This window comes from Podarcis muralis, chromosome 7, assembly GCF_964188315.1.
Source record: "Podarcis muralis chromosome 7, rPodMur119.hap1.1, whole genome shotgun sequence".
Classification (NCBI taxonomy): Eukaryota; Metazoa; Chordata; class Lepidosauria; order Squamata; family Lacertidae; genus Podarcis; species Podarcis muralis.
The window spans coordinates 15,992,526-16,012,329 of record NC_135661.1 but is presented as its reverse complement, the minus strand read 5'-3'; the positions used below and the strand labels follow the sequence as shown (position 1 = coordinate 16,012,329).

Sequence of the window (19,804 nt, the reverse complement as noted above, 5' to 3'; positions counted from 1 at the left end):
CTGGCCACATGACTGGAAGCTGTATGCCGGCTCCCTCGACCAGTAAAGCGAGATGAGCACCGCAACCCCAGAGTCGTCCGCGACTGGACCTAACAGTCAGGGGTCATCTTTACCTTTATTATTTTCATTGGAGAAATGCTGGAGGGTATGGAGTTCTCTGACCCCTGAGTCATCTGAAGGCAATTCTGTGTAGGGAATGTTTTTTGAATGATAAATGTTTTATTGTGTTTTTATATATGTTGGAAGCCACCTAGAGTGGTTGGGGCAACCCTGTAAGATGTATGGGGTATAAGTAGTAAAATTACGGACATTCCTATTTTCATCAGAGAAATGTTGGTGGGTATGGACTTGTGCTCCAAGTTGGAATGTTGGAGCAACAGCGTGACCACTCCTCCACCCAGACTTAAGTGCCCTCATCTGACGGGCTGCACACAAGCATACATCACACCCAGTGGCGTAGCGTGGGTTGTCAGCACCCGGGGCAAGGCAAGTAATTTGCACCCCCTAACCTGCGGATTTGCGCCCCCTAACCCGTGGATTTGCGCCCCCTAACCCCCAGATGTTGCGCCCGGTGCGGCCGGCCCCCCCTGCACCCCCCACGCTACACCACTGATCACACCTCACCAGTGGAGGATGCCCCACCAACCTCAGGCTGTCGCCAGCCAGCATACCTCCTTACTTATAAATATTCCAGTCCCTGCCTTCCACCGTCCTCCTCCTCTGCCGCAGTGTTACCCTTGCAGAACTCAGTAGGGGGAGGATGGGACACAACGAGAATGACTTATTGGCTCTACTTGTTACTGGCTCTGGTGCTACCTACACTTTTTTAAAAAAACAAAACAAAACCAACAACAACACTTATTTATTAATTTTTTTTGCAAAGAAAAAAACGTTACGGCTCTTAACATAAACCATGATTTATTTTGTCCATTGTCTTCCTGCCCTCCCCTTCCATGGTTTCCATATTTACCTCTAAATACTGCATATTTCGCCTGTACTATTCAATGCATTCAATTTAATCGGTTTATCTTAATAATTCAGGCGGTTGCTCATATTTCAAGTCCTGCTCGCATTTTCGTATTACTATAATAGTTATTTAAATACTCAATAAAAGTTTCCAGTCCTCAAGGAATTTCTCGTCATTTTGGTCTCTAATTTTTGCTGTTAATCCTGTGGGTTCCGCACCCTCCATCAAAAGCCAATCTTCCTTTGTTGGAACTTCTCCTTCTTTCCATCATTGGGCATATGATATTTGTCCTGCTTTTGTTGTGTAGATAAATAAGTTGACCAGCTCTTTTGGAACATCATTATCTATCATTCCTAAAAGAAAAGATTTGAGTTTCTTGGAAATCATCAATTTAAACATCTTTTCAATCTCATTATATATCATTCCCCAATAGCCCCTTTTCCATGTCCACCACATATGAAAAAATGTTACTTCTGACACTTTGCACTTCCAACTTGACTTAGTTTTATACATTTTGGCTAGCTCATTTGGTGTTAAATACCATCTATAAATCATCACCCACCTACTCCCTGCTTTCTGTCATCCTAGTCCCAACAGCCACCATCAACTACTTCTTCCATTCATGGGTGAGACTTTGATCCAAACTGAGTGTCCAATTGGAGAAGAAGTGGGGAGGGTGATTTTTGCTGATTCCCTGTTTGCCATCCAGTCCCCAGTGACACCACTTCCAGTGTTGCTCCAGAAGTTCCCACGGCCCTCCAGAAATGCTTTCCAGGAGTCTGAAAGTGGGGGGGAATGAGGAATTGACAAAAATTGTGCCTCCCCTTTGGTGAATGTGGCCTGTCTCTTTATGAGACATGCCTGGTCTGTAACAGAGACTCCCTTCCCAGGGTGTGGTTCCTTCCAAGCTCAGTGGGAACTAATTGGAGCCTATATAGCTTCTCCTAGCTGCTGAGTTGTTGATCTGTTGTTCACAAACAAATGCAGCTATTGACGTTTTCCTAACCCCTGCTGCTTCCTGCTATGAGGGCAGACCCATCCCAAGGTTTTCACACACAGTGAGTACTCTTCCCAGATGCCGCAGGATATGCTACATGGTGTCAGAAGTAAGCCTGTACCTTTGATAATCCAGAAACACTTCTAGCAAATAGAGAGAAACTGCCACTGTTGTCGGACCCTGCGAGAATTTCAAATTTTCTTCTGATCTGTGCTTGACTGGGAATTTGGGGGAGAACTGGAGAAGGTGGGGACAAAAGCTCCTTCTCTGCCATGCTGTATCATCCCCTCCATCTACCAGAGCACGTCAGAATCCAGTGGCTGCATAACACAACCCTCAGACTATTCAAGGAAATGGGTCCATCTGGTCCAGCCGTGTCTCCTCTGAATGACACTGGTTCTCCAGGGAACAAACCCTGCTACCAGGAAATGAACCTGCACAGGCTCCAGCACTGAATGATGGCCAGTTTGGCTCTGGAAACACCATGACAGCCCCAGAGTGTGTCCTTTACTTGCTGCCGGTTCGTCCTTCTAATCTACAATCCTGTTCCCACCGAAACCAACCAGGTGCCACTTTGAGAAGCAAGATCTGAGCAGAACATTCTCCCCAAATACAATCCCTAGGAACTGGTGTTCAGGGCCTACCACTCTGATCCTGAAGGTCAGACTGCATGACTAGAGCCTGCTCCAATTTGGGCCATCCCTTTTCACAGGAGTGGGGAATATTTTTCAGCCTGAGTAACCTTTTCAGGAGCCCTGTGTCAGTGATGTGGATGGAGCAATTAATGTCAATTAATCACCCCATCCACAACATTGACACGTGGCAAGCAAGTTCCTGTACGTGCTCACACAGCCCTCTTGGCCTCCTCCATCCAGACAAACAAGAGTTATTACCAGTGTTCAAAGCTATATTCCAGCCAGGCAAAATCGCTAGAGGATGGAGAAGGGGTGTGTCCTAGAAAGAGTCCCAAGGACCAAAGAGAGGGGAACCCCTGTTTTACATACTTAGGTCAGCTCTATCCACCACCACCACCCAGAATCCTTTGCACTGAACACACAACAGATGGCCTTAATGTTAACATGACATTTGGCAGGATTAGAACTTTTGCAGAATTTGTTTTAATTTTTTTTTAAAAAAAAAGCCTGGATAGCTCAGTTAGTAAGAGCATGGTGCTGATAATGCCAAGGTTGCAGGTTCGATCCCCGTATGGGACAGCTGCATTGAACTCGATTGATCCTCAGGGTCCCTTCCAACTCTACAGTTCTACAATTCTGTGACTAAGGCTGCTATAATCTTCACAATGCCACAAAGAACCAGGACCCTGAAGAGAATGCGGACGACACAAGGGAGAATTAGTTCTCTCTTGGACACAGAGGGTTGTCATTTCAAGTCAGGATAGTCACCTCCAATTAAGGATGAGTGAATCTGTCCATTTCTATCCCCTCAGTTCCTTGTTTTTTCCTCCTGATCTTAAATTCAGTTCTCTGCAATATTGCAATGATTTGCAATTCATTTGCTTTGAAATCCTGATGAAAATCTGTCAACATTGCAATGTGGATTTCTCCAGATCGGCCCCCTTTTTGCAAGCAGTTCTGACAAATATACACAATATCTCCATTTATAGTTGTGTTTTACCCTGCTGGGTGTGTTTTTTCTCTCTGTACACATTACTTGCCTGAAGACCTGTGTTGCAAAATTCAGAGAAGTGTGGGTTGTGAAAGGCGGCGGGTGTTTCGGTTTGTGGATTTCTTTTGGAAAGCATGAATCAGGCAAGTTTGCCTTTAAATGCGAACTGGATCAAATGTCTCCTCCATCCCTGCATCTGACGCCCCAGTACGACCCCCCACCTCCCACTGCAATCAGGCTAGACGTTCCTGCCAGGGCCCACTCGGTTGCCTGGGTGCAGGCAAGCTGACATTCCTCTCTCCAGGCCCGAGCAAGCGGGGAGCTTGGCACCGTCCCCTGGTTGCCCTGCTGCTCCAGAGCCGCATTGCTGAGATTCAGCCCCCTGTAAGAGGAGCCCGCTCCTGACACCCGACCCCACTGGGCTCCCTAGGGGGTCTGGGCAGAGCAGGGAATCTCTCCTCTGTCGCCCGGGGAGCTGGAAGGTGCCTTGTCATTTTGCTGGCTCAGGTTTCTCGTCTGTGGCACCGGTGGCCCTACAGGTGCACGGGGGGGAGCCAGAAATAGCCCCTCGAGGGCCTGAGCAGAGAGGGAGGGGAGGCACCCTTGGGAGTGACTTGGAGCTGAGCGGACAAGCATGTCAGTTTCAGCTAGCTGCAGATGTGTGTGGCATAGTGGGGGGGGGAGGAACTGGCACAGGGAGGGTTCGTGCATGATAGAAAGTGACCCTCCAATGCGGGAAGAAGGGGGGAGTCTACATGTGACATCAGCATTTCATGCTTTCAATTACAGTGGTACCTCGGGTTACAGACGCTTCAGGTTACAGACGCTTCAGGTTACAGATTCTGCTAACCCAGAAATAATACCTCGGGTTAAGAACTTTGCTTCAGGATGAGAACAGAAATCACGCCGCAGCGGTGCAGCAGCAGTGGGAGGCCCCATTAGCTAAAGTGGTGTTTCAGGTTAAGAACAGTTTCAGGTTAAGAACAGTTTCAGGTTAAGAACAGTTTCAGGTTAAGAACAGACCTCCAGAACGAATTGTTAACCCAAGGTACCACTGTATAGCTGACTGAAAAGACATATTTACACTGTGTCACGCACACACACATCTCCATGCTGTAAAGCATTCTCAAAGCAAAAAAGGAACGACGCAACGGAAACAAAGATACCAATAAGAACAACAACGTGAGAAATTGCTGCTTTGAGACAGTTTCATGCAGGTGTTTCTCAAACTTGGGTCCCCAGCCGTCATTGGACTACAACTCCCATCATCCTGAACACTGGTCCTGCCAGCTAAGGGTGATGGGAGTTGTAGTCCAACAACAGCTGGGGACCCAAGTTTGAGAAAAACTGGTCTAGATGGGGATGCTGTTTGGTTAACACTGTTCAGGGTCGGTCTATGGAATTCCTGCTGCTCTGTGACACAGCTTAGCTGGCAGTGAGGTTTAGAGTGGATCTACTTACAAGTAGGGTTGGCTCCTGGTTTGGAAGGTCCCTCACAGGTGTGCCCTCCTATGTCAATTCCCCTACTCCCCAAAAAAGAACCCTAGCTTCTTTACCTGGTGGCAGGTGGCAGCAACTCTGTAAGTACCCAGTGACTTGGAGTTACAATTGGGGGTTTCTTCCATAGAACTGTTTATTCAGTTTTCAGCTTCTTCTCATTTCTTTTTTTTTTTGGGGGGGGGGATATTTCAATTGAACAAAATAAAATAAAAATAAAAGTGCATAAAGAGAAAAAAGGAAGGAAAAGTATATGATATCACTATACGTACAAACAACTACAATTTCATATATGCTTGTCTAATACATAGGTGTATGTCCTATTATTATCCAAATACATACCGTATTTTTCGCACGATTGGACGCACCGGACCATAGGACGCACCTAGTTTTTTGGGGGGGAAATAAAGGAAAAAAAATTTCCCTTTATTTCCCCCCCAAAAGCAGGTCAGGGAAACCGAACCAGGTCGAGGAACAGCGGGATAGTGGCGCTGCGCCTCCCTGCTGTCCCCCGAGCTTGTGGGGCTGGCTGATGTCTGCCTAGCGCGCAGGGCGCTCTGCTTCAGGGCGCCCCACCCGCCGGGCGGCAGGCTGCTATCCGCAGCGTGGGGAGCCTTGCGGGGAACTCCTGCAAGGCTCTCCACACAGCGGATGTGTTCCCGAAGCGCCGGGCGCTCTGCTTTCAGGGCGCCCGACGCTCCGGGAAGCAGGCTGCTATCCGCAGCTTGGGGAGCCTTGCGGGGAACTGCCGCAGGGCTCCCCAAGCTGCGGGTGTATGCCTGGCGCGAGGGGCGCTCTGCTTCAGGGCGCCCCACCCGCCGGGCGGCAGGCTGCTATCCGCAGCGTGGGGAGCCTTGCGGGGAACTCCTGCAAGGCTCTCCACGCAGCGGATGTGTTCCCGAAGCGCCGGGCGCTCTGCTTTCAGGGCGCCCGACGCTCCGGGAAGCAGGCTGCTATCCGCAGCTTGGGGAGCCTTGCGGGGAACTGCCGCAGGGCTCCCCAAGCTGCGGGTGTATGCCTGGCGCGAGGGGCGCTCTGCTTCAGGGCGCCCCACCCGCCGGGCGGCAGGCTGCTATCCGCAGCATGGGGAGCCTTGCGGGGAACTCCTGCAAGGGTCCCCACACTGCGGATGTGTTCCCGAAGCGCCGGGAGCTCTGCTTTCAGGGCGCCCGACGCTCCGGGAAGCAGGCTGCTATCCGCAGCCTAGACACGGCTAGCAGAGCGCTAATCCCGAAGCTTGGGGCGTGCGGAGCTCAGCGCGCCCCAAGCTTCTGGGCGCCGGCAAGGTCTCCGCTAGCCGTCTAGCGGAGACCTTGCCGGCACCCAGAAGCTTGGGGCGCGCTGAGCTCCGCACGCCCCAAGCTTCGGGATTAGCGCAGTGGTCCGCTAGCCCTGGGAGAGCCGCGCGACGTCGCGGGGCTCTCCCAGGGCTAGCGGAGACCTTGCCGGCACCCAGAAGCTTGGGGCGCGCTGAGCTCCGCACGCCCCAAGCTTCGGGATTAATGCAGCGCTCCGCTAGCGGTGGGAGAGCTGGGTCTCCCACTGCTAGCGGATAGCTTCCTGAAGCCTGGACAGCGAGAGGGGTCGGTGCGCACCGACCCCTCTCGCTCTCCAGGCTTCAGCGAAAGCCTGCATTCGCTCCATAGGACACACACACATTTTCCCTTGCTTTTTAGGAGGGAAAAAGTGCGTCCTATGGTGCGAAAAATACGGTATATGGTTATTTAGAACCTACTAATTTTATATATATATATCTACGAAAGCAAATATATATATATATATATATATATATATATATATATATATATATATCACATTCCAAATATCATCGCACTTGTCCAAACAAGGTCTACATCTGCAAGCAATCCATTCATAAGTTGAAAGCTTTGTCGTATCTTCCATCCATTGACTAAAGAGGGCCATAGATTTCTCTTTCCAGCGCGTCAGCATCAGCCTTCTGGCCATAGTAAGAGCACAAAGAATCCATTTACATTGTCCAGTTGTCAAATTCCATATAGTAGGTACATAATTCAAAATAATATTTCCCTTTAACTTTTTCCCCACAGTCATGTTTCTACAATCCAATATTTAGCTTTCATCTTGATTTGCTTGCCAAAGTAAGGGGAAGGGGAGAAGCTCCTTCTTCACCTATTTTTAATTTTATAAACCTTTCCCTCTCTGCCAGTCCATTTCCCCACCCCACCCCATAAACTAAGGCTGTGTGCACATTACCAGCTTAAAAGGCAGCTAAGTCGTTCTTTTTCCTCAGTTCTCATTTGAGCTTTGGGGGGCAAAATGCATCTAAATGCAGAATTTTGCAAGAAATGGCAAGAAAGATCTTGATTGCAGCTAGCATCGTGCTTACACTGTTTCCCAAACCAGCAGTGGGAGTGCACTGAAGAATGCTTCAAATGTTGCACCATTTCTTCTTAGGGAATGTGCTGCCATCCTGAGCATCGGCCGAGGCAGAAATCCTCCCCACACATTGAGCCAAAAAGGCTTTCTCTTCTTCCCCTACCAGCTTGGATGTCCTGGTTTTTGTTGCCCACCCACTATTGACCTCTGTTGGCCAATGGCTGGCAGCAAAAGCAGCCAAGCACCCTGGCTTCTAATTTGCCCATGCACCAATTTTATGCTCTCTCTCTCTCTCTTCCACTCCCTGTCTCTTGTTTCTTTTCATGCCCACAATGCCTCACAGCTCTCCCAAGCCAGCCCAACTGCTGTGGTTCCTGTTATGCAGAACGTAACACCGCCACCCCCGCAACACACCCCCCCAAAACCAGCTGGAGATTTCGGTGGCCAGCTGTTCTCTGATCCCGGCTGGGCATGAGTGTCTGGAACATGACTTCTCCCTTCAGGCATGGGGAGAGACAGGCAACGTCACACAGTCACGGCCGTCAGACTCGCACCTTCCCGCAGAGGGCACCGAAAATGTCTTTCTGCCACAGCAGGGGCTGGTGAATCCGGCGCACAGCAGAGATCGTGCAAGGCCGCTGGGTGGCCAATCCGTGGATTTGCACAACTGCCAAACAGCCTGGGCCCATCAGATGTGTGCACAGAGCGGTCCCCCGCCTCCCACCTCTTGGTGTCGGTTCAAGATTCTTAGCTTTTCGATGGTGAACGGTTTCAGTTTCAGGGATCGACCATTGCGCTCCATTCTGGATGGACCAGCCAGAGGGAAATGCGGGGGGAGAACATTCCTCGGCTAGGGAATCATGGCTCCTTCCCCCTTTTATTTATTGGTCATGCTTCTGCCTCTCTGTGAATTATCCCATTGGATCACAACAGCCCTGTGAGGCAGGCTAGGGCAAATTGTGGCTCAAATCTGGTTCTTGGGCTCCCTGTTCTAAGTCAAGGATTCCATCTTTTGGTGGCTAACCTGCAGCCCAGCAAGCCACACGCAGTTCTCTGAGACGTTCCATGCAACTCACATTGGTGGCCCACCCCACAACCTCACCAAACTCTTTGGCGAGGTTTTTGGAGAGGTGCAAATGTGATCGTACCGGGGGCGGGGGCCACAGGGGCAGTTGCAAAATTCTTGTTGTTGTTGTTAGTTGATTAGTCGTGTCCAACTCTTCGTGACTCCATGGACCAGAGAACACTAGGCATTCCTATCCTTTTATATGCCTGTTATTGTCCATGGAGTTTTCTTGGCAGGGATACTGGAGTGGATCGCCGGTTCCTAAACTCTCAGCTATGACCTGTCCGTCTTGGGTGGACCTGCACAGCATAGCTGATAAGGTTCTCTGAGTTATCCAAGCCCCTTCGCTGCAACAAGGCAGTGATCCATGAAGGGTGCAAAATTTCAAAAGGATAAAAAAGTAGTAATAATAAATATAAAACAGTGTGCCCTTCCCCTCACACGGGAAAACTCCCAATGTTCACATGGGCAGACTAAGGAGTGGATTTGTGCGATGACAGGTTGCTAGGGCACCCTTGGCACAGGCTTTAGAAAGATACCTGTTCCCAACCAATTCCGCATCCTACTCTCCACCATGCTTGGCGGTCACAGGGCACTGCAGCTGCCGCTCAGGTAGGTTGCTGAGCTATTGCCCCTTCATTCCAGCCTAGTGGGCAGTGTCAAGTGTACTTGCCTTGCCCCGGGCACTGGCAACCCACGCTACACCACTGAATGTGATGGAGAGGGCAATGCCCAAGATGCGGGTGTGTGTGTGTTCCCCAGGCACCACCCTACCCACCCTGCCCTGCCCTGCTGTGATTGGATTGGATTGGATGACCCTTTGGATCCCTTCCCACTCTAAAAGTCTGAGATTCTATGGAAGTTGCACTCCCCTCGGCCCACAAAACAGCTGCTTGTGGGGCTGTCGCTGGGGGTGAAATTTACATGAGCAGGGTGGTGACAGGAAGGGGACGGCTAAATGTGTGTGATTCCTCCCACCAGCTCTAGCTGCACTCCGGCATGCAGCTTACAACCCTCCACCCGACATCGCTTGCAGTGCTTGGCAGCAATGAGATTGTCCCATCACCACCACCTCCCACAGGGCTGATCCTTAAAACAAAGTTGGTGGACGTGACAAGGGAACTGCCTTATAGCTCATGCTCTATTTGGAGATGCCAAGGGTTGAAGCTGTGACCTTTCACACACAGAACAGATGCTCTCCCATGGGGCCACAACCCATCCCCTAACTTAGGAACAGAATCCATTTCAGAAGTCCATTCGACTCCCAAAACCGTTCGAAAACCAAGGCGCAGCTTCCGATTGGCTGCAGGAGCTTCCTGCACTCAACTGGAAGCCACGAAAGCCCATCGGACGTTTGGGTCCCAAATAACTTTTGCAAACCGGAACACTTACTTCCGAGTTCATGGCATTCAGGAGCCAAAACATTTGAGTCGCATGGCGTTCGTCAACCAACCAAGGTACGATTATACGGGTGGTTCTTTGACTCAGGCATCCGTTTCCTCCCCAAAAACAAAAACAAAAATAAATCAATAATTTAATTTTTTAAGGTAAGGGAACTCAGTCCCCCTCAAAAAAACCACACCTCTAGGTCAGCTCTGAGTAGGACATGCTTGTAGAATTTTCTCGCAGAGTTGGGACCCCAAGGGTCACCTAGTCCAACCCCCTGCAATGCAGGAATTAGCTGGGCGCCACCACAGACGGAATAGCCCTCTCCTGCTATTGTTCCCCAGCAACTGGTATTCAGGGGTAGACTCCCTCTAAACATGGAGGTTCTACCAAGATACGAAGCATCCTCTGCTTGATCTCACCTCCCCCTTTTCTTCAAGGTTCCGCTTTTGTCCTCGGTTACCCTCAGCCGACGGGCACCCCCATTTGCAGCTGAGCTCCGCTCCATCCGAGGGGCTGAATTGCTCTCTCCTTCCGGCCCTGTGTGGCATCCTCCTCTCTCTGCTTTGACAGCTGCGGGCGGCTTCCCCGAAGCCCCACGGGGCTGCTGGTGGTTGGGGGAATAGAGAGAAGAGGTGGGGGGATGAACTTCTGCAGCACACAACAGGTTAACGCTCCGAGCTGCCGGCTGGCACGACGCCAGGGTTATAAAGCAGGCCGGGCTCTGACCAGAAGGCTCGTCCTGTCGCCAGCACCTGTGCCTTGGCCGAAGACCAGGAAGGTTCCTGCTGTCAGTGCCCCCGGGCAGCCCCCCCCCCTCCAGGGCCAAGCTGGGCACAGAGTCCCTCTCCAAAGAGCTATTGTTCCATGGGAATCTGGCTCTCTCCCTGCTCTTCATCTGTCAGCGGGATTTTGAGAGAAAATGCTCCGAAATATGAAGTGAATGCAGGCAGGAGCTGGGCCGGAATTCTCTCATGGGAGGAAGAGGTAAAGAAAGCAAGGAGAGGAGGAAGGGGGTGGGGTGGAACCAACAACAACAAAAACAACAACACCACAAGAGCGTGTCCGAGCTAATACAGCACTCAGCGAGCGACCCATTTCGAGTGAACTTTTACCCCGGTAGCGGCAGGGATTACCTCTTGCCCAGCCCCGGGTTCCTTGGCTGGAGCGCTCGCCCTCCCTTGTCCCCTGTGGTGCCCAAAATAGCTGTGGACAGCCCGACGGCAGCTGTTCCTGGAGCACGTCTGGGGCAGCAAAGGCTTGGTTAGAGCGTCGGACTAGGACAGGGGGGGAGATCTGGGTTCAAATCCTCAGTTCAGCCACAAAACACATTGGGGCAACCCAGTGTCAGTTGCCTGCGAGATCTCAGCCTGACCTACCCGATGGGGTTGTTGTTGGGGGGTAAAATGGAAGGGATTGGAGAACCAATCATAGAACTGACAGTGGAAAGGGCTCAAAAAGTCGTCTAGTCCAACCCTCTGTGATGCATTTATGTCATTTCCAGCTTCTCTGGGATGTGCATGAACAATCAGTTTCCCATGTTGGAGTCTTTTGGGCTAGTGCAGTTTATATCCCACCTTTTCTCCAGGGAGTTTGAGGTGGCGTACGGGCTTCTCCCCCTCCTCCTTTGATCCCCACAGCAACCCTGTAAAGTAGGTTAAGCTGAGAGACAGGGACTGGCCCAAGGCCACCCAGTGACCTTCATGGCCGAGTGGGTTTTTGAACCCTGGTCTCCCAGGTCCTAGCCCGACAATCAAACCACTACACCACAATACATTGGTACCTCGGGGTACAGACGTTTCAGGTCACAGACACTTCAGGTTACAGACTCCACTAACCCAGAAATAGTACCTCGGGTTAAGAACTTTGCTTCAGGATGAGAACAGAAGTCACGTGGCAGTGGCGTGGCAGCAGTGGGAGTCTCCATTAGCTAAAGTTGGTACCTCAGGTTAAGAACAGTTTCTTTTTTTTCTTTTTTTAAAGATATTTATTAAGATTTTCAAAATATTACAAAATGAAAAAAGAAAAAAGAAAAATACAAAATAAAAATAGTTAAAAACAATTCCATCTTTCCATTACTTATCTTTCATTTGCTTGTTTCCCGGACCTCCTCACACCTCCCTTTTTTGTATTCCAGTTCAATTTGTTAGTTCAGCAAATCCTTTCCCTCTTTGTTTATCCTAGTCTTTAATCTTAAAGTATTATAACATTAAGTTTTTACCTGTTAATAATCCATTTTTTCATATTCCTTATAGCATTATAGCTAAAAACCACTTAACTTCTTATCCAACATCATTCTAACATTCATTAATTTTACAGTATTTCTGTAAGTAGACTTTAAACTTTTTCCAATCTTCTTCCACCAACTCTTCTCCCTGGTCTCGGATTCTGCCAGTCATTTCCGCCAGTTCCATATAGTCCATCACCTTCATCTGCCATTCTTCCCGGGTGGGTAGATCTTGTGTCTTCCAATACTTTGCGATAAGTATTCTTGCTGCTGTTGTGGCATACATAAAGAAAGTTCTATCCTTCTTTGGCACCAATTGGCCGACCATGCCCTGGGTTACAGACTCTACTAACCCAGAAATAGTACCTCGGGTTAAGAACTTTGCTTCAGGATGAGAACAGAACTCACGTGGCAGTGGTGTGGCAGCAGTGGGAGTCTCCATTAGCTAAAGTTGGTACCTCAGGTTAAGAACAGTTTCAGGTTAAGAACGGACCTCCAGAACGAATTAAGTTCTTAACCCGAGGTACCACTGTAGCTCCTTTGAAAGGAGAGAGTTGCTCTTCCACTCAGGTCCTACTTGCTGGTTTCCCCCTGAGACATCTGGTTGGCCACTGTGAGAAGAGGATGCTGGTCTATACAGGCCACTGGACTGATCCTGCAAGCTCTCCTCCTGTTCTCATGAAGCTCTGGTCCAGGGAGGGCCAGCAGTTCCGTCACATTTAGGAAAAGGGAAAGGACTGTCAAGGGCTAGAGTCATCACATCTTCACCCTAAGAACATAAGAACAGCCCTGTTGAATCAGACCATCCTGTTCTCACCGTGGCCACCCAGATGCTTCCAGGAGCCCCCTTAGCAGATGTGCCATCTGTCTAAACTTAAAAGGCATGTTTGGATTTTCCAGATTTAAATTCCCAAACCTAAGTTGCTATGGTCCACATCCTGTCTTCTCTGTTTCTCAAGGTCACCAGGGGGAAGAGCTCTTTCCTGCCATACATTGTCTGATCCTTTTAATTGGTGGTGCAGGGGGAATGGGGCCTTCTGTATGCCAAGCAGATGTTCTGCCGCTGAGCTGCAGCCAAGCACCTGGCCACCCAACTGAGCAGAGATATAAGTCATCTTGTGTCTTGTCCCCTACATATGAGTTCCTCTTTTATGGTGACGTGTAGCCAGCCTTCCTGGTTTTGCAGTTTTGAGGAAGAGGTTGCCAGGAGGCTCTGAGTTCGAGTTCTAATTGTGGGCTTGATCATTGGGCTCCTGCTACTTCGATAAGGCTGCCCCTTCGCATTCAATTGAAAGGTTGGTCTGTGAACTAGTGTAGGCAGGTCTCTTGCACCTTTAACAGCTGGCTTCTTGTTCCACTTTGTTAGAACTCATTCCCATTTTTGTCAGAATGCTTATCAAGTTGATCTCTAGAAACGCAATATTTTTACCAATAGCAACATTTGTTGTCACTGTGTCCAGTCTTTATTTGGCATCTATATTCGTTTTAAACCCCAAAAATCCATTTCCCCCTATTTGTTTTATTAGGATTATACACTTATATAATATGTTTCAATTAATAAGATCTCATTTATTTATTTATTCTGAGTAATTTTGTTGCCCTCCTTGTACGTTGCTCTTTTTTTGTAAATTGCTTTCAAAAGTGCTAGCAAAGACTTGGGAAGAATGCTGGGATTTCAGAAAGAGGCAAAAGGTTTCCATTGTCAGTGCCTGCTGCAACTCAGAGGGGAGCTGGTTCCATAGAGAAGAAGCCACCACAGAAAAGGCCCTCGCCTTATCTGTCACAGGGTGGACCTCTGTGGCACAGCCAGGAAGTCCTCACACACCGACCTCATTGACTGAGTGGGATGGTGTAGAATAAGTTGCTTTCTAATATAGGAGTGAGGACCGTTTTTCAGCCTGGAGGCCACATTCTATTTCAGGCAAGTGTGCATATTAGAGCAAAGCACGCATTAAAAGTACCTAGATTAGTAAAAAAAAACAACACATTATTTTGGGAGAATTTTTGCCCACATTGGGCAAAATCGCACATTTTGGCACATTAGGAGAATTTTGCACCAAAATGCTGGTGGTTTTTTTGTGATGACTTAAAAAAAAAAAGATACACACAGAAGTGTGTAGAATTGAATTTAACATTGGGATTTCTGAAACTGATTTGCCTTTCCTGGATCAATCTAGAATGCCTTGGTTGCAAAGACGATCAATACAGGTGATGTTCAAACACTTGGATACTTTCTCCTATGTAAACCTCAACATCCATTAGATTATCACCAGAGACCCTACTCTGAATGCAGGTATTAAGCAGCAGGTGCCTTTTTTGTTGTTAGTCATTGGAACATATACACAAAAACATAAGAGGGGCCCTTGCTGGATCAGGTTCGTGGCATATCTAGTTCAGCATCCTTGTCTCACATTGGGCAACCAGGTGCCCATGGAAAGCCTGCAGGCAGGATCCGAGCACAAAAATGCTCTCCCCACTTGTGATTCCCGGCAACTGGGATTCAGAGGCTTCTTCTTCTTCTTCTTCTTCTTCTTCTTCTTCTTCGGTGAGCACTCATAGCCAAGTAAGATTGTCTTCCATAAACACGGTTTTAACAATGAGTCCGTTTGACTGTGGAGGCCAATTCTGGATCCACATGTCCTTCCACAGTGGGGACATTGGTTTCCGGGCTGGAGTTGATCACAGAATCTTAGCACATTTCTTCCTTGCGTCCTGAGTTTGAGTGTCTTCAAAGCCCATGGCACCTTTGGTAAAGGCTGTTCTCCAACTGGAGCGCTTGCAGGCAAGTGTTTCCGAATTGGTGGTGTTTATACTACATTTTTTTAGATTTGCTTTGAGAGAGTCTTTGAGAGAGTCTTTTGTTGACCACCAATACTGTGCTTTCCATTCTTAAGTTGGGAATAGAGTAGTTGCTTTGGAAGACAATAATCAGGCATCCAAAGAACATGACCAGTCCAATGAAGCTGATGTTGAAGAATCATTGCTTCAACACTGGTGATCTTTGCTTCTTCCTGTACACTGGCATTAGTTCGCCTGTCTTCCCAAGTGATGTGTAAAATTTTTCAGAGACACCGTTGATGGAATCTTTCGAGGATTTGGAGATGGTGTTTATAAGTGATCCATGTTTCACAAGCATACAGTAAGGTTGGTATTACAATAGCTTTGTAAACAAGCATTTAGGTTTCCCTGCCAATGTCCTGGTCCTCAAACACTCTTCATTTCAATTGGGAGAAAGCCGCATTCACAGAGCTCAGGCAATGCTGGATTTCAGCATCAATATCAGCCCTTGTGGGAAGATAACTGCTACAGTTTGGTCCAAATTGCCCATGGATTGTCCAATATACATATCAGGATCTGTTTTTACAATCTGATTTCTGGGCCGCCCTGTTTATTTATTTTTTGATTTACCAAACTATTTATTTGTAGAGCCTTGGTTTTCAAACATTTCAAAAGTCAAATGGACTTCCAGAACGGATTAAGTTTGGAGCTTTTGTTTTTGCTATTTATTTTGCATTTTTGTTTTTGAGGCTTTTTCAGTTAATTTGTTTTTGTGGCTGTGTGGAACCCAGTTCAGCTAGTGATTGATTGATTGATTGATTGATTGTGCAACTGCGGAAATGGATAAAAGCCCCCCATCCAAACAGTGACTAACATCAGTGCAGTAAGAATTTTTTTTTTTAATTTTTATCATCTACAATACTGTCTTATCTATTTTATAGTACAGCACATTGATTATTGCTTTCATTTTATGGATCAATGGTCTCATTGGATAGTAAAATTCATTTTAAATTGATGTTTTAAAAGTCTGGAATGGATTAATCTGTTTTGCATTACTTTCTACGAAAAAGAGCACTTTGGTTTTGGAACGGACTTCCGGAACGGATTAAGTTTGAGAACCAAGGTACCACTGTAAATGTTACCTTCCTACAGTAGGCTAATTTCTACAAACTTCTCTCCATCTAGGCAAGCGAGAAGCATCATCAGAGTTCAAGGACTCTTTCAAGCCAGGCAGAAAGACTCAAGAAAGATGTGAAACAGGACCTGTGATTTAGAGAGAAATGCAGTGAGCAGGCTCATTATTTTGTATGTAGAGAGGGGTGAGGCCCTCCGTCAATGGTTTCTGCATCTTGCACACCTGTTCAACCATAAGTCCATTCCATACTGTTTCCACATGAATGAAAGAAAGAAAGAAAAAGAAAAAATATAGATGATATATAGATATAGATAATATAGATTAGATATAGGTATGCCCAACATTTCACATTCAGTTATGCATTTAAGACACATATTAAAATGCATATTCCTCTCCCCAAAAAATAAATGTTTTTATTGCATTTTGACAATGTATTTTTGAGCCAAGAACCGTGATGGAACATTCAGGAAATGCAAAAAGGCCAAATTTCAATCCCTTCATTAATCTGGGAGGTGCAGATCCAGTGACTTCACACTGGAATGTCTCGAAGATCAAATTCCTCAAGCATCTCTGTGCACAGAGTAGTAGTTGTGTCGGGGTGGGGGACATTTTCCAGCCAAAAGATTGTATTTCCATGTGGGGCCACCTTCTGAGGAGGCGTGGCTGGGGCAAATGTGGGTGTGGCCAAAGGGGGGAGTGGGTGGGGCGATGGAGGAGGCATCTTACCTGCATGCTGTGGGCTTCATTTGAGCTCATCATAGCCCAGTGTCTCATTCCAGACAGGCAAAGGTGCTTGACGAGACTCAGAGCAGGGCCTGGGAGAGTTGTGGCCCGGGGAGAGTCCTGAGGGCTAGATAAGGAGCCCTCAAACACCACATTCCAGCTGTGAGCCTGAGCATCTGTCTTAGGCCTTTGTCACAGAAGGCTCTGGGAATCACCCTCCCAGATCATGGGAAATAACAAATGCTTTGACTTTGCAATTCCTGGCTGGATAATAAATAAATAAATAAATAAATAAATAATAATAATAATAATAATAATAATAATAATAATAATAATAATAATTTCTATCCCACCCATCTGGCTGGATTTCCCCAGCCACTCTGGGAGGCTTTCAACAGAACATTAAAAACAGAATGGAACTTCAAACATTAAAAACTTCCCTAAACAGGAATATTAGTGATGTATGCAAGTGAGAGCTGGACCGTAAAGAAGGCTGATCGTCGAAGAATTGATGTTTTTGAATTATGGTGCTGGAGGAGACTCTTGAGAGCCCCATGGACTGAAATCAGCTCTGAGTGCTCACTGGAAGGACAGATCGTGAAGCTGGGGCTCCAATACTTTGGCCACCTCACAAGAAGAGAAGGCTCCCTGGATAAGACCCTGATGTTGGGAAAGATGGAGGGCACAAGGAGAAGGGGACGACAGAGGACGAGATGGTTGGATAGTGTTCTCGAAGCTACCAGCATGAGTTTGACCAAACTGCGGGAGGCAGTGGAAGACAGGAGTGCCTGGCGTGCTCTGGTCCATGGGGTCACGAAGAGTCGGACACGACTAAACGACTAAACAACAACAACAGCTTTATATGTTTTATATGATACACATAAACAAAGCTGCTTTTCAGCAAACTGTTGCTTGCATTTTGTAGCCTTATGTACCGGAAACTCAGAAAAGGTATTAGGGAGCACCTCAACTTTCAAACACCCTGTGTGAAGAAAACCTGTCCATATTCTTAAAAAACCTGTAAAGAAATGTCCACCCAAACATCTGTAGGCTGTAAAGTCAGGGTTTCGAATGTCATAGGCTACTGAGTTAATTTGTATTTTTAAAATAAATTTATAGGCTGATTTTTACACTACCTGGAAGAAGAGCCCCTCCCTCCCCCTTCTTCCTCGCTCTGCCCTTTTGCCACATGTCAGCTCTACAATCTGACATGTGTCTCGCTGGCTGGTCCAAGCCTCTGTGCTCTTCTGCTCATTTCCAGAGGCTGGAATCTCCTTGGTATGGAATGGGCTGGGGCTGGTATTTCGTCTCTCCACGAGTGTTATCGATCCAGCTCGGCTTCGGATTTCTCTAGGGCTGGTCTCTTTCTAGGATAAGGAGTCTCCCTTAAGAGTCTGGGATCTCTGTGTGGGGAAGGAGATGAGTCTGTCAGACTGGATCACTTGTCTTCCCTCGGGGAAGACCATTTTAGCTCTTTTTGCCAGCTTGAGGGGGGGGGGATTGGAGCTGCCAGTTACAGGATCTCTCCGTTCCTCCTTTTAAGAATGACAGTTCTCCAAATTCCACAGCAATTTGTGTTTATCGTTCTTTTTTTTTAAAAAAAAAATCCTCATGAAAATTCGCCAGCCTTTTAGTGATAATATTGCCAAATATACATATTTTTGCAAGCAGCTTCACCTATTACCATGCACCTTTGTATGCCAAAGGTATACTTTTATGCATACCTTCCCCATAGATTTGTGTTTTTGTTTCCTACACATTGGAACTGTGTTGGAGAACTTGGCATCACAAAATTCAGAGACGCGCGAATTTCACACGGCGGCTGTGTTTTCAGTTTACATATTGGTTCTTGAAGTGAAAAATTGTTTGGTGCATTTATATCACAGCCTTTTCTCCAAAGATCTAGGGTGGTACACATGATTCTCTTCATTTAATCCCAACAAGAACCCAGTCAGGAAAGTTAGTCTGGGAGGCAGTGACTAGCTTCTCACTTTTTCATAGGTAAAGGTAAAGGGACCCCTGAACATTAGGTCCAGTTGCGGACGACTCTGGGGTTACGGTACTCATCTCGCTTTACTGGCCGAGGGAGCTGGCGTACAGCTTCCGGGTCATTTGGCCAGCATGACTGTAATGGGAATTGGGGTTGCTTGTGCGTAAATTCCAAACTGCTCCAAGCTGGTTGTATAGCTAAAACTTTCCCTGGTTTGACAGCCCTTACAACGCGACTGTCTCAGTCACTGGCAGAATCCATCAGTGGGCGTTTCCTAAACTTCTTCCAACATAAGAATTCCTTGACTCCAAGTCTCTTCCTAGATTCTCTGCGCGGAAGCTTTCTGCGCAGCGTGGGCGTGCCAAGCGGAGGTCCTGTGCTCTCCCCGCTGATCTCACTGGAAGAGTCTCGGAGCCTTCCCTCCGAAGTACTCTCAGCCTCCCCTTTCTTCCTGGTGTCACCTTGATTCCCTTCCCCAGCGGAAGCTCTCTCCCTCTCCTTGCTAGTTCCCTCCCCTGCCTCATTGGGGAGCCTTACCTGTCCTCTTGTCTCTGATGGCAGTTCCCTGACAATGACTAAGCCACTTCTGGCGAACCAGAGCAGCGCACGGAAACGCTGTTTACCTTCCCGCCGGAGAAGCACTTCATGCTTTCGAACTGCTAGGTTGGCAGGAGCTGGAACAGAACAACGGGAGCTCACCCCATCATGGGGATTCAAACCACCGACCTTCTGATCGGCAAGCCCTAGGGGGCCTTTCCTTCAGTACAGCATTTCAGCGTGTTAATGGAAGTCCAGATCTGTGTGTCCCTCTAAAACATTCCTTAGATCTATGTCTCCCACTCCCTTTCCCTCCACACACATTCAATGTGATGTCACTTCCTGTTTTTATGCAAATAAATGGCCATTTTTATGCAAAGTCAGACCACTGGTCCATCTAGCCCAGTTCTTGTCTCCCTTAACTGGCAGTGGCTCTCCATCATCTGAGACAGCAAGAACCATTCCTGCCCTCCTACTTGCCATGTCAAGAGAAAGTGTGGACCATCAATAAATAAAATTT

At 47.7% G+C, this 19,804-nt stretch overlaps 1 long non-coding RNA gene across 2 annotated transcripts in view; it reads right to left on the bottom strand.

Moving 5' to 3' along the window:
• Positions 1-846: 846 nt before the first annotated feature.
• LOC114602589 (uncharacterized) overlaps positions 847-19,804 on the bottom strand; it is a 31,887-nt gene continuing 12,929 nt past the window's right edge. Inside the window, exons 2-4 of one of the 2 annotated variants that reach the window (XR_003707946.2) lie at positions 10,317-10,501; positions 5,147-5,251; positions 847-1,320 (exon numbers count right to left, since the gene is read on the bottom strand). This is a non-coding gene — a long non-coding RNA (uncharacterized LOC114602589). The remainder of the gene's footprint in view (positions 1,321-5,146; positions 5,252-10,316; positions 10,502-19,804) is intronic. The other variant, XR_013393572.1, reaches the window with a different exon arrangement.